This window comes from Lactuca virosa, chromosome 5, assembly GCF_052849685.1.
Source record: "Lactuca virosa cultivar CGN04683 chromosome 5, Lactuca_virosa_CGN04683_v6, whole genome shotgun sequence".
NCBI lineage: Eukaryota > Viridiplantae > Streptophyta > Magnoliopsida > Asterales > Asteraceae > Lactuca > Lactuca virosa.
In genome coordinates, this window is record NC_136430.1 from 6,876,757 (window position 1) to 6,889,494 (window position 12,738).

The window sequence follows — 12,738 nt, forward strand, 5'->3', positions numbered from 1 at the left end:
ACAAACTCGTAGTGCCCATAGCGAGTTCTGAATGCAGTTTTGGGAATATCTTCTTCTTGAACTCGTAGCTGATGGTAGCCTGACCTTAGGTCGATTTTTGAGAAGAAATTTGCTCCTTGGAGTTGGTCGAAAAGGTCGTCGATTCGGGGTAGAGGATATCGGTTTTTGATGGTGAGTTTGTTTAGTTCCCGATAGTCGATGCACATGCGAAAGGATCCGTCCTTCTTCTTTACAAAAAGGACTGGTGCTCCCCAAGGTGAGAAGCTTGGTCTGATGAACCCTTTGCTCAAAAGCTCGGTCAACTGACTGGACAACTCCTGCATTTCTGATGGTGCGAGGCGGTATGGAGCTCTGGCTACGGGGGTAGCTCCGGGTATTAAGTCAATTCTGAAATCGACTTGTCGTGCGAGTGGTACACCAGGAAGATCCTCTGGGAACACATCCGGGAAGTTACACACTTCGGGGATGTCTTTGATGTCTTTCATGTCTTGTTTCTTGTCTACTACATGGGCTAAGAAGGCGTGGTACTCCTTCCGGAGATACTTTTGGGCTTTGATGCATGAGATGATTTGTAAATTCACACTAGGTTTGTCACCATAGATGAGAAGGGTTTCGTCATTTGGTAGATTGAGGCGAACGGCCCTTTCGTAACATAGAATGTCGGCACGGTGAGGAACTAACCAATCCATCCCGATGATTACGTCGAAGCTTTTTATGGTGACTGGCATCAGGTCAATTTTAAATGTATGGTTGTCTAGAGTGAGAGTACATTCTGAGTATATATCGCTAGTGCGTTCTACTTTCCCATTTGCCATTTCTACTACATAAGTATCCTTTAGTGATTGGGGATTTTGTTCAAGTAAATGTTTATATTGGTGGCTCACGAAACTCATCTCCGCTCCACTATCGAATAGTACGCATGCATAAGAGTTATTGAGGAGAAACGTACCGGTAACCACCGTGGGATCCTCGACTGCTTCCCCATGTCCTATTGCCAGGACTCTTCCTACTCCACCAGCATTAGGGGCTTGTGCTTTGGGGCAGTCTTTTTTGAAGTGACCTGCGTCTCCACAGTTGTAGCAGGTCCGGGTTGCCCCCGTACTGGCGACTTGGTTGATTGGTTGAGCCGGCGCTTTACAGAAACGAGCAGTGTGCCCCTTCATGTCGCAGTTGTTACAGTGCATCTCCCTACAAGCACCATTGTGGTGAAAGTTGCACTTGTTGCACTTAGGTAGTTTTCCCGCATATGGCTTCGGTGGTGCTGGAGTGGTAGCAGTAGTGACAGTATTAGTGGCAACATGGACAGCAACAATTTGTTGCTTCTTAGCGGGGTCCTGTGCTGGTTGGCTCTTCTTTTCGTTCCAGAACTTCCTTTTGTTGTTTCCTCCTTTTGATTTATCAGTGGTGGTGGTTGTAGTATTATGACCGGCTCGGTGGTCAACAAGTTGTTGTGCCAGCTCCCTGGCACTGTCAAAAGTAGTTGGCCTTGAAGCCAGGACACTACTTTGCACGTGGAGAGACAGTCCCCAAAGGTATCGCTCCACCTTTTTCTCCTCCGGAGTAACCATTGTTGGGCAGAGGAGAGCCAATTCATTGAATCGGGTGGTGTAGGTTTCAAGGTCAGAGCCCGTCATCCTGAGGTTCCAAAGTTCTTGTTCCAGCTTTTGAATTTCACCTCTCGGGCAGTACTCCTTCATCATCAACGCTTTTAGTTCTGCCCAGGTTATGGAGCTAGCCACTTCGAGAGTAAGTGACTTAATCCGGCAGTTCCACCAAGTAAGGGCCCGGCCGGTGAAGGTGAAGGCTGCGAACTTAACTTTGCTCGCTTCGGGGCAAGAGCACACCTGAAAGACTACTTCGGTCTTTTCAAACCATTGCATCAAAGCGATGACTCCCCCGCTTCCATTGAAGTTGTCGGGTTTGCCATTTGTGAAGTCTTTGTATGAACACTCTTTTGCACGCCACGTACTGTCTCCGTGGTTAGAGTGTGTAGCTCCCGATCCCGAACCACCAGCTCCGTTGGTCCCTATCTGCGACATTGCGGCCGCTACGGCTGCTGTTACTGCAGCCTGGAACATCGCGGGATCAAACTGTGGAGGCGGCGGCGGAGGAGGTGTTGCTGTGTTGCTGGAAGGTCTTGGTCTTCTCCTTGGCGGCATGGTTCTGGCATAAGTCGTAAACCAATGTACTTTTAGTAAAAGTGTATTTATAGGGAGAGAAATCTTTTATACATAAAGTATATTATTACGTTGTTTTCCGGTATGTTTACGATACATACGATTTTATACTTTTTATTGACCCAATACATTGGGTTATGAGGTAAAATGAAAGTATAAAATATTTTTTATTATAGTAACACAAAATACTCCTATAGTATTTGTAAATGTTTAGTTTTGAGTTCTTAAAGTATCCTTTGTAGTATGTTATTAGGTTTGTTAGATTTGTTGTCCATCTTGACCATCCCCCGGTATATGCAAGTCAATTCCCGGACAGATATAGTTGATCAGGCTATATCCTTCCCAGACTTGATTTACATATACCAAGGCATACCCATAATGTACAACTCCTCTTCTTTTATTTTATGTTTTTCTAGTTATGACACTATGTGAGCATGTATGCATGTATTTATACTTTTAATAAAAAAAATCATTTGTTTTCTAAAAGTATATTTATTTGAAAAATGCACAAATCAGAGACTATTAGTCCCAATTGTGTTTATAGTTTATATATCTTATGTGGTTTGATATACTTAATTCACTATAAACTGCGCTCTGATACCAATATGTCACACCCCCAAACCAAGGATGGCGGAAACGTCCGGGGGTGGAGGACTTCATGTATAGTATCATAACAGCAATTGTAATAGTAATTCAAGCAAACACAACCAACATATATATAATTGAAAAAAATTACATCATTGTATGAATTACATGTTTACGAATCAATTACAATATTTTGATAAAATATGAAATAGTAGACGTCTTAGCGTCCCATCCTCAAAAGCACTTGATTACCTGTTTAATGATTTCCTGAGAATACAAGTTGTTTGAAAAAGTGTCAACACAAAGGTTGGTGAGTTCATAAGCTTTTCGTTTGTAAAAGTAGTATTTGTGTTTAGAAAAATCCAATATTTTCCTTAATGTGTAAATGTAGTCTTAAAACCCAAAGACCGAAATGTACAAGTAATTTATCATATTTATAGTAAAACAATGCAAGTTTAAATCGACATAAACTCGTTAAATTTTAATGAAGTCCCCGTAAATTCCAATGTTTGTTAATACTTTATGTGAGTTTATTATAACCATACTATGACCAAGGTTGCCTAAAACGACGTTCTTCAGGCGTCGGAAATGTTATGACATTTGTCACCCCAGACCTATCGGTCTAACTGTTGCACGCAGTTTAGGTGTGGGTTTGTCAAACCCAATATAGATCTATACACAAGTATCATGCTCTCCCTCAAGGAGACTCTGGTTACAATACAGGACTTAATGGTAATTTGAAGTAAATGTCTCACAAAGTCATTAACGGAATTACGTGTTATGAAAACTTGGTACCGTATGGCCGTACCTTGCTTAATGAAAATATCCTTTGTATAAATGTACCCTTTTTAAATGTATGTGTTATGTAATGTATCATAAACTATACCTATTATAGTTTATCAACCAAGGGTAGTACGTGGTAATGTATGCAAACTATATTCAAAATAGTTTATTTAATGTTTGAATGTATCGATTGTACTTTGATTATAATCACTTGTTATTCTTTATATTTTATATGACCAAATCCATTTGTAAACTGATGTGTGTCTAAATATTAAGATAAAATGTCATATATTGCAGTAACATATAATCACATAAAGATATACACCTTGCTCAACATGTTACAAGGTGAAATGAAATTAACAGCAACTTTTCGTTAAAAACAGTTTCTGTTACCGTTCTTAGAAAATTTATAGAAAAATCATCAAAGCTCTAAATCCAAATCCGCAAATTTTGAGAGTTTGGAATATGAGTCTAGTTTGTTCGTAAATTTTATCATGATTTTTAGTGATCTCTAACAGAGGTGAAAAGGTTCATAATCACAGACTGGTCTGGGTTTGCCTCTGAAATGACAGGCAGTTTTGTAAAAATCACCATAAATTGTAGAAAACTCATATGGAGATGTGCAAGTAGTCATTTTAAAGCTAAGAGTTTGAACTACTTGCACCTGAAACAGTTTTGAAAACTAAAATATTTAAGTTGACCAAAACAGTCCGTGATTAACGTCCATCTTTTCTGATGTAATCTGTTAGAAAAAGTTTAATTGTGTTCTTGATGATTTTACTTGTATTCCCCCCTTAAAACTTAAGAAAAACATGTAAATGTATGGGTATGAACTCACCTTATGGGGTTTCAGTAGATGAAAGTGAGAGAGAGGAAGTGTTCAACTCAAGAACACTAAGAAGATGTCTTGATGATTCGAGAATCTAACACCGAATAAGATGGAACTTGTGTAAGATATCAATGATTTGAGTAGAATGGAGTTTAATAATTATGTGAATGATGAAGATACTTACTAATTGAAGAAAGAAATCCCTGGAGAAAGCCTTGAAGTTCTTGAAGTTAAGAGAAAAGATGAGAGAATTTTGGAGAGTGTTCTTGGTTGCTAAGTGTAGAATGAAAGAGTTTTATGGAGAATGAGGAGAGAGGATCAATCCTCCAGCTCTTAGAACGTGGGAAGAGCTGGAGATTGGCTGTAAAGGTCCACTAAGGAGACAAGGGGTAGTGGGAAAGAGTGGCTAATCATAGAGTGAGGTGGTAGTGGTTTGCTTTTGCCATAAATTAAGGAAAAGCAAATATTCCCTCAATAATTAGTTCAATCACCAATTCTTTTAATATATTTTATAAAAACCCTGGAGATTTATATATTTTGGGGCCTTAGTTTATAAAATAAAGTTTTGGGTGAAAATCCCACGTTAAAATAATGAAAAACGGAGTTAAAACGAAGTCGAAGTCGAAAAACCGGTAAAAAGGAGCTGTCTGCGGACCTTCGGACCTTCGGACCCTCGGACCCTCGGACCCTCGGACCCTCGGACCCTCGCTTCGGATCAGAGGCCTCGGATGCGAGGCTTCAGATGAGAGGCTTCGGATGCGAGGCTTCGGTCCAGAAGCTTCGGTTTCGGATCCTTAAAGCTATTTTACTCGTTTTTACCCCGTTTCAAGCGATTTTTGACCCGGTCAAGGGTCGAGATAACCCAAATGATTACAAAAAGTTAAAGTAACTTTTGAGAGAGATTTGGGAGAGATTTGGGAGAGATTTCAAATAGAAAGAGATAGAGTGAAAACGATTTAGAGAGGTTTCGTTTGTGATTAATTTGAGTGTCCGGCTTCACAACGCAAGGTTCGTAAACCCCATTAAACCGTGTTTTAGTGTCTTACACAATCCCGATGATTGTGTAATAGTGTTTTATCGCTTTGGTTCGTTGTTTAGCACTTGTTAAGGCTAAGGAAAATCAAACACATGAACTTTCCAAATGATGATTTCTCATTAAAATAGCGAATTGTATAGTGATTTCATAACGTAAACCCTAGCATACAAGGGTTATTGGAGTTGACCGGTTTGACTTGTTGACTTTGAATTGACCGAAATTTGACGGTTGTCACACATACACTATGTAAACCAGATATGGTTATATATGTGTTAAAGTGTGTGTGTATGTGTGTGTGTGTGTGTGTATATATATATATATATATATATATATATATATATTATTACATGATAATCTTAATAAACGTATTATTATTAAAAAGATTAATGTTTATTAAATACCTAATACTCTGTGTTAAATATATACACTAAATTTGGATAGTGTTGTCTAAACGGGTGTCACACCCCCGAACCGGAATGGTAGAAACGTCCGGGGGCGGATGACGTCATTGTAAAATATCATAACAGTTGAATATAAATGAAACATAGCAACACAAACATTCATACATTGAGATTTCAAGTATTACATTGTTTACAAAACTTTGTTTGCTCGTAAATTGAATACAAATAACTGAAAAGTAGAAAGCATGAAACAGCGACGCAGGCCCTCAAAATGGTTCGAATACCTATTTACTGATTTCCTGAGAATACAAGTGATTTTGAAAAGTGTCAACAATTAAGTTGGTGAGTTCATAAGCATTTTGTATGAAAAGGGGTTGTAACTATTTCGCGTAAAATGGTTTTGTATACTTCCCGAAAATCCGATAATTTTATTTAAAAACGAGCTGTAAGTCTTATACCCGAGACTAAAAATGTATGTATTTTCTTTGTATCTTTTCCTTGTATGTAGTTTTATCTTATTTCTAAAACTGATGAAGTGTAAGCTTCCCGTAAACCGAGTAGTATTGTTGTAACATCCCAAAATTCAAGACCAAAAATTTTGTTTTTGTAACATCCGGATTTTCAGGTACATTATTGTGCATTTTAATCTTGAGATTTATGGAGAGACTCGACGAGTTCAGGGTCCAACTCGCCGAGTCGAGTCGAGTTGTTCGCATGGAATTAATGAGTGGACTCGATGAGTCAGAGAACTGACTCACCGAGTAGGTTCTGGGCAGAGAAACCCTAATTTCCTGGGGTTGGGGCCTATATAAGGGAACTTATGCCCCCTTTTACGCCTCACCAGTTACTCTACACCCCTGAGAGCAAACCCCAATCCCCATTAGAGATAGAGAGTGAGTGAGGAGCTAATTTGAGTGGTTTTGTGCATCCTTTGAAGGAGATTTGGAGAGCTTGGTGTGTTTGATCAAGGAGGGGCTATAGATCCAGAGCTCTCTAGTGGTTAGCTTCAGTGCAAAGGTAAAAAGCTCCTATCTTCACCTTTCCTTTGTGAGATCTTAGTTTAGGGAGATTTTGAGGGTTTTCTCCCATCCATTCTTGGCAATGAGTTATTTGAGCATATCATGAGGTTGAAACCTCAGATCTGCACTTTAGAAGGACTTGAGAGACCAAAGATCCAAGCTTTATTGAGCTAGAGTCTAGCTTTTGTGCATCTAGCCCTTGTGGGAGCATGTTTTGGCATTATGAGTCTTATATGCCATGTTTTTACGTGACAATCGACCCTTAGGATGGTAGATCTAGTGTTTGGAGTGGCGGATCTGCCTTAAATCGTCTGAATGAGGAATCTGATCGAAGGGACTCGCCGAGTCCATGGCCTGACTCGACGAGTCGGTGAGGGTTTGTCCCGATGGGGTGATTGTTCGATAACTCGGCGAGTTGGGGGTCAACTCGACGAGTTGAGCTGGACTTTTTGAGACTTCTGAGGATACGAGGGGACTCAACGAGACGCAAGAGTGCACTCGACGAGTTTGGTCAAACATGGACTGTTGACTCGAGTTTGACTTGTGTTGACTTTGGGGTTTTGGTTAACATGAGTAATAGAGACCATGGAGGGGTAAAATGGTGTTTTATAAACTTCAAAGCATTAGAGAGAGAAAGAATAGCCTTCGGTTATTTGAGTCGTGAAAAGAGTATTAATTAGAGATATTCATCATTTGTGTTAGGCGGAGGCTAGTTCGAGATCCGAGCGCGAGGTTATTTGCTCACCTGCTTGCGAGGTGAGTCTTCTCACTATACTTTAACTAGAGTGGTAATTATGTGTGACCGGAAGGTCTTATGTGCTTACTTGAGTCGTGCATTTATGTATGTGATATATATGTTATACTATGTGTTACTGAGACCGGGTCGGAGGGTCCAACGAGATATAGGACTCGAGGGTCCCAACCAGACCGGACCAGAGGATCCAACGAGCTATGGGACTGGAGGGTCCTAACCAGACCGAACCAGAGGGTCCAACGAGCCGTGAGATTAGAGGATCCCACTGAGACACATAGACCGGAGGGTCTTACAGTGTTATAGCCTCGAGTGGCTAATGTTTTGTATGTGGTATTTTGGGGAACTCACTAAGCTTCGTGCTTACCGTGTTGTGTGTTATGTGTTTCAGGTTCTTATCAGGATCGCGGGAAGGCGCCGACTTGATTGTACACACATCCGAGTTGGAGATATGTCTTTGGAGGATCCTGGATTTGTGATAAACGATTTTTAAAATGTGTTGATAATTTGTTACTTGTGATTTTTAAGAAAATGTGACATTTGGGTTATTGTGTTTTAAAAATGAAAATTTTGGTTGAAAATTGTTGGGTCAAAATATTGATTTATACTTTGCTTTTCTAGGAAAATATATTTTTCTGTAATGTAATATGTGTTCGCGGTTGTGTTTACGTCCAGGTGGGTGTTTACGGCCTTTGTTCCCCAAGTATATATATAGGTGTTTGGGGTGAGGAGTGGTGGATGAACAGAAGAGAGTGTATGGTCTAGAGAAGCTTAAGTGTGTGAAATCCAAGGTGTGTTCTAGAGAGAGAAAGTGAATCTTATGTAAGGAACTTCATTCATATCATCAATACATTGAAGATTCATATTATTCTTCTTCTCCTTCTCTTCTATTAGACCTGGCATCATCCTTTTGATTGGGATTCCGCACCATCAAACAGATCTGATTGATACACAAGCAGATTGGGGACTTACAATTGGTATCAGAGCTTGGATTGTATTAATCATTTTTGTCAGATCTGGAGTGTATTTGATCTTATTTTTGAAGGATTTCTGCGTTTTTGGATAGATCTTGGCAAATTAAGGGGGGTTTGTTCTTCGCGTTTTTCATAAAAACGAGTTTTTAATCGACTTTTGGAGCAAAAAGAGATGAAAAACGTTGTTTTTCACGTAATCTGCGAAGTGTTTACGGCCTTTGAAGATCAACAGTTTACGGCCATTGAAGGGTTTACGGCTAGGGTTTCTCGACGGAGGCCGTAATCTCGGATTAGGGTTCCTCGGTGTTTTGGGCTTTCGAAGTCGGCCCAACTCGTTTACGGTCCTCGGATCTTCGACCCAACAGGAGTTCACGGCCCACTTACTGGTTCAGCAACCTCCAGTCTTGTTCAACGCTTATTAAAAAAGGGGGAGGGATTTTTGAGGGTGCCAGGAATCGAACCCGAGTGTCTTGCCTACTTCTTCCCTCCGTCTTACCAATTGCTCTAGACTATAACTTGTTATTCATCTTCCCCATTTAGCTCATATAGTCTTCGCAGTAGCAGCAAATAATCAAAAGGGATTTTGGGGTTGCAAGGATTCGAACCCAGGTCACTCAATTCATCAACGAGGCGCATTACCATCTCATCCACTAAGGAACTTGTTACAAGCCTTCAAAATTTAAATCAAATATTAATCCTTCGCACCCAATTTCAAAATTTTAACACTTTTAGCCCAAAATTCAAATTTCTTTTAATTTTAAATTCCATTTTCAACCAAAAATTTTAGCTTTTAATTTTTTAAATTTCTAAATTGACCTTTGACCTCAAAATTTGACTTTGACCTTCAAGTTTCACCTTTGACTTTAAACTTTGACTTTCAAATTTTCAAATTTAGCTTTTTGGTTTGACTTTTCGGTTTGACTTTTTAAGTTTGACCTTTAAGTTTGACTTTTTAAATTTGACTTTTAAGGTTGAATTTTAAGTTTTTAGTCAAAGGGCATAATTTTTTATAAAAATGAGTTCCTTATCCATTCCGGTAAATGAAGTTTCATGTACTCCATCTTGTGAAACTACGATTAAATTTCTTCACGAACAAATTAATTTGCTAAAAAGGGGAAATGAGGACCTAAAGTACAATGGATATCAACTTAGGAAAGGACAAAAACCTTTGAAAGCACAATTAGAAGCCAAAACCAAAGACTTCATAAAACTTCAAGAAGAATATAGCAATAAATGTGCAAATTATAGATATGTTACGGAACAACTTGCTGAGTTAACTGCTGAACTTGACACATTGAAAAATAAGTTTGGAAATGCAGATTTTAATTTCAAAAAGTTTGATGTGTCAAGTGAGGTAGTTGCGTCCATGATAGAACATAGTTTGAGATTCAAAGATAATCAGTCAAAGGGTTTAGGGTATGATAAAGTATCTCCTCCTTTTAATCACACCTATCAGTATAACCCTTTGACCAAAGAAGAAATGGACAGAGAGGCACATCTCAAATATGGCAAACCTGTTGTATTTGTGCCGGCAAGTGGTCCTCAGATTGAAAATACTAACGTTTCTACTTCCAATGCAGATTCGTTAGTAAGCCAGGGAAAGCAGGAGGATGGAAAGATTAAGTCTGATAATGATTTTGTGTCAAAGTCTGATGACTTAAATGTTTTCGATATATTTGATGATATCTTTTATAATTCTGCCGTGGTTGTGCCAGAAAGTGTTGAGCTGAATGATTTTGATGCTTCTACTTCTTGTGCAGGTGAAGTAGTAGAGGATGAGGACAAAGAGAACAGAACTAATTCTAGTTCTGCAAATTCTGATGATTATCAAACAAATGACTCCTTGAACTCTGAATCTGTTGCTTCGAACTCAGTTGCTTCTGATCAACCCGCTGTTGAGAAATACAGTCCACCAAAACAAGCGAAACAGAGTGCTTGCTGTAATTGTGCTTGTGGGAACAATAAGAGACAAGGCAAGGATACGCCACCAGGGGCAGGAAGAGACACCAACCCAGTAAAGAAAAAGACTTGTTTTCACTGTGGAAACCTGGACACATTGCCAGAAATTGTTCAAATCGCGCATACGTTCCTTACTACACACAAGGGTGGCAGAACGCGCCAAGAGGGAGATTTTCCAAAAGAAACCCCTCAAGGTCACGTTCAGAAAATGGCGACTGGAATGCCACGAAGGGCAAGAGTTCAACTCCCAAGGCCAAGAAATCAACTCCCAAGGGCAAGAAGGGAATGCCGACCAATAAGTCCAATCCAAGAGATGCTCCAGTGAAACCAGGATCAGTCAGATCAAAGTCATCTCGGCGATCGACTTCATGTACAAAAGCAAGTACCGAGGCTCCCATCCGATCCAACAAGAAATGGGTACTAAAGGTTCAATCTCCTAAATCTTCTAATGATTATAATATTTCTACATCTTCTGTTTGTGATAAACAGGACATGTCATGGGAGAGAGTTCCTTGCACAGATGACAAAGGTCAACCCAGTTTGAAAATGGACTGGGTTCCAAAGATCAACTGATCCCGCTCTGTGTCGGAGCAGCTATGGAGGCATATCATCAGACTTCGGTTTGTTGATAGTGGCTCCTCCAAGCATATGATAGGAGACATCTCTTAACTGTACAACACTCAGAACATTGTTTGAGAGTATGTGTCCTTTGCGGGAAAGGAAGAAAGGAAGGGATCACTCATGGGGTTTGTGCTTAATGACATGAAGAATTTTCGGATCTGTTCTGAGATTATGCGTGCTATTCTCAGACCTTCTGGATGCAAATTCAATCGGTGACTTACGGTTTGAGTTTTCTTCTCTATACTCCTGAGTTTATCTTACACTGTTTCGTTTCAAAGACATTTTTCTTTAATTTCCTTATATGTCTTTCTTTAGTAGGTTGTTTTTGGAAGTGATATGAAGTATAGTGCTAAAGGGCAATTTATGATGCGTGTAATGCACTAAAGCTGAATTGTCTAGACTCTATATTCAATGTGCTGGTAGGCACAAAGGATTCAAAAGGACTAGACTCAGTTTGAAAAATTGAAAGGACTTGACTAATATGAACTTAGATAGTTTCATTTGGACTGACCATACGACGCCCGGGTAGATTGAGCTGTGAGATAAACATGGGAACCTGCGAGATACACTAAAAGTTAATTATCTAGAACTGTGGCTCAACATTTCCTTGATGTATGGACTCATGTCCTTAATTCCGGTATTGATAGGGCAACTGGGGAGTTATGATAAAGTAGGTCTATAGGAAATTATTTTCTTGCTTTCTATCTGTCAGTCATATGTTGCTTCCATTGCGTGATTGGAACATATCCGACCTGGAATGCAACATATGCAATTCTATCTCTATGCATTTCCATATCTATGAAATTCTTTCTATCTGTTAGCCATATGCTGTTCCCTCTGCGTGATCGGAAGATCTGACCTGGGACATAGCATATGCACTCTACTATCTCTCTAAACCCCTATCCATGTTAGTCATATGTTGTTCCCTCTGTGTGATTGGAAGACATCCGACCTGGGATACAACATATGCACTTCTATATCTGACTTCTTTCTTAAATGATTGAATACTCACCTAAAGTAAGGAGTTCTATGGAAGTTCTTGATTACCGGGGTATATCGGGAAGTGGGAAACATGTTCTAGTACATCTCAAATTAAACTATTTAATAGGTTGTCTGTAGATCTTGCTGCTTAATTTAAGTGGACAACAATATCCTTGGTCGTCGTCAGCTAAATGTCCATTTAGGAATATATATCACAATGACTTGTCACTTATAATTTGTCCAAATTGTCAACATCCTTTGTGTTTAAGTGGACCACAATACCGGTGATTGACCAGATCTAGACATTCAGGCGTGTGCTGATAAACAATATTGGATTGCTTGACAACTTTGATCCCAAATATTTTTGTTTTTGTTAAATTTGTTCATAGTTTTTGTCACACCCCAAAATCGGAACGGCGGAAACGTTCTGGGGTGGAGGACGTCATGCGTAGTATCACAATAATTGTATCATAGCAATCATAGTAAACACAACCAAACATTGAATACATATATGGAAAAGGTTTACATTTGTTTAAGTCTTGTTCAAATACATCAAAAATTATAAGTAGATAGAAAGACATGACTTTAGTTGCTCCAACTTCTCAGACTCCAGGAGTACTTG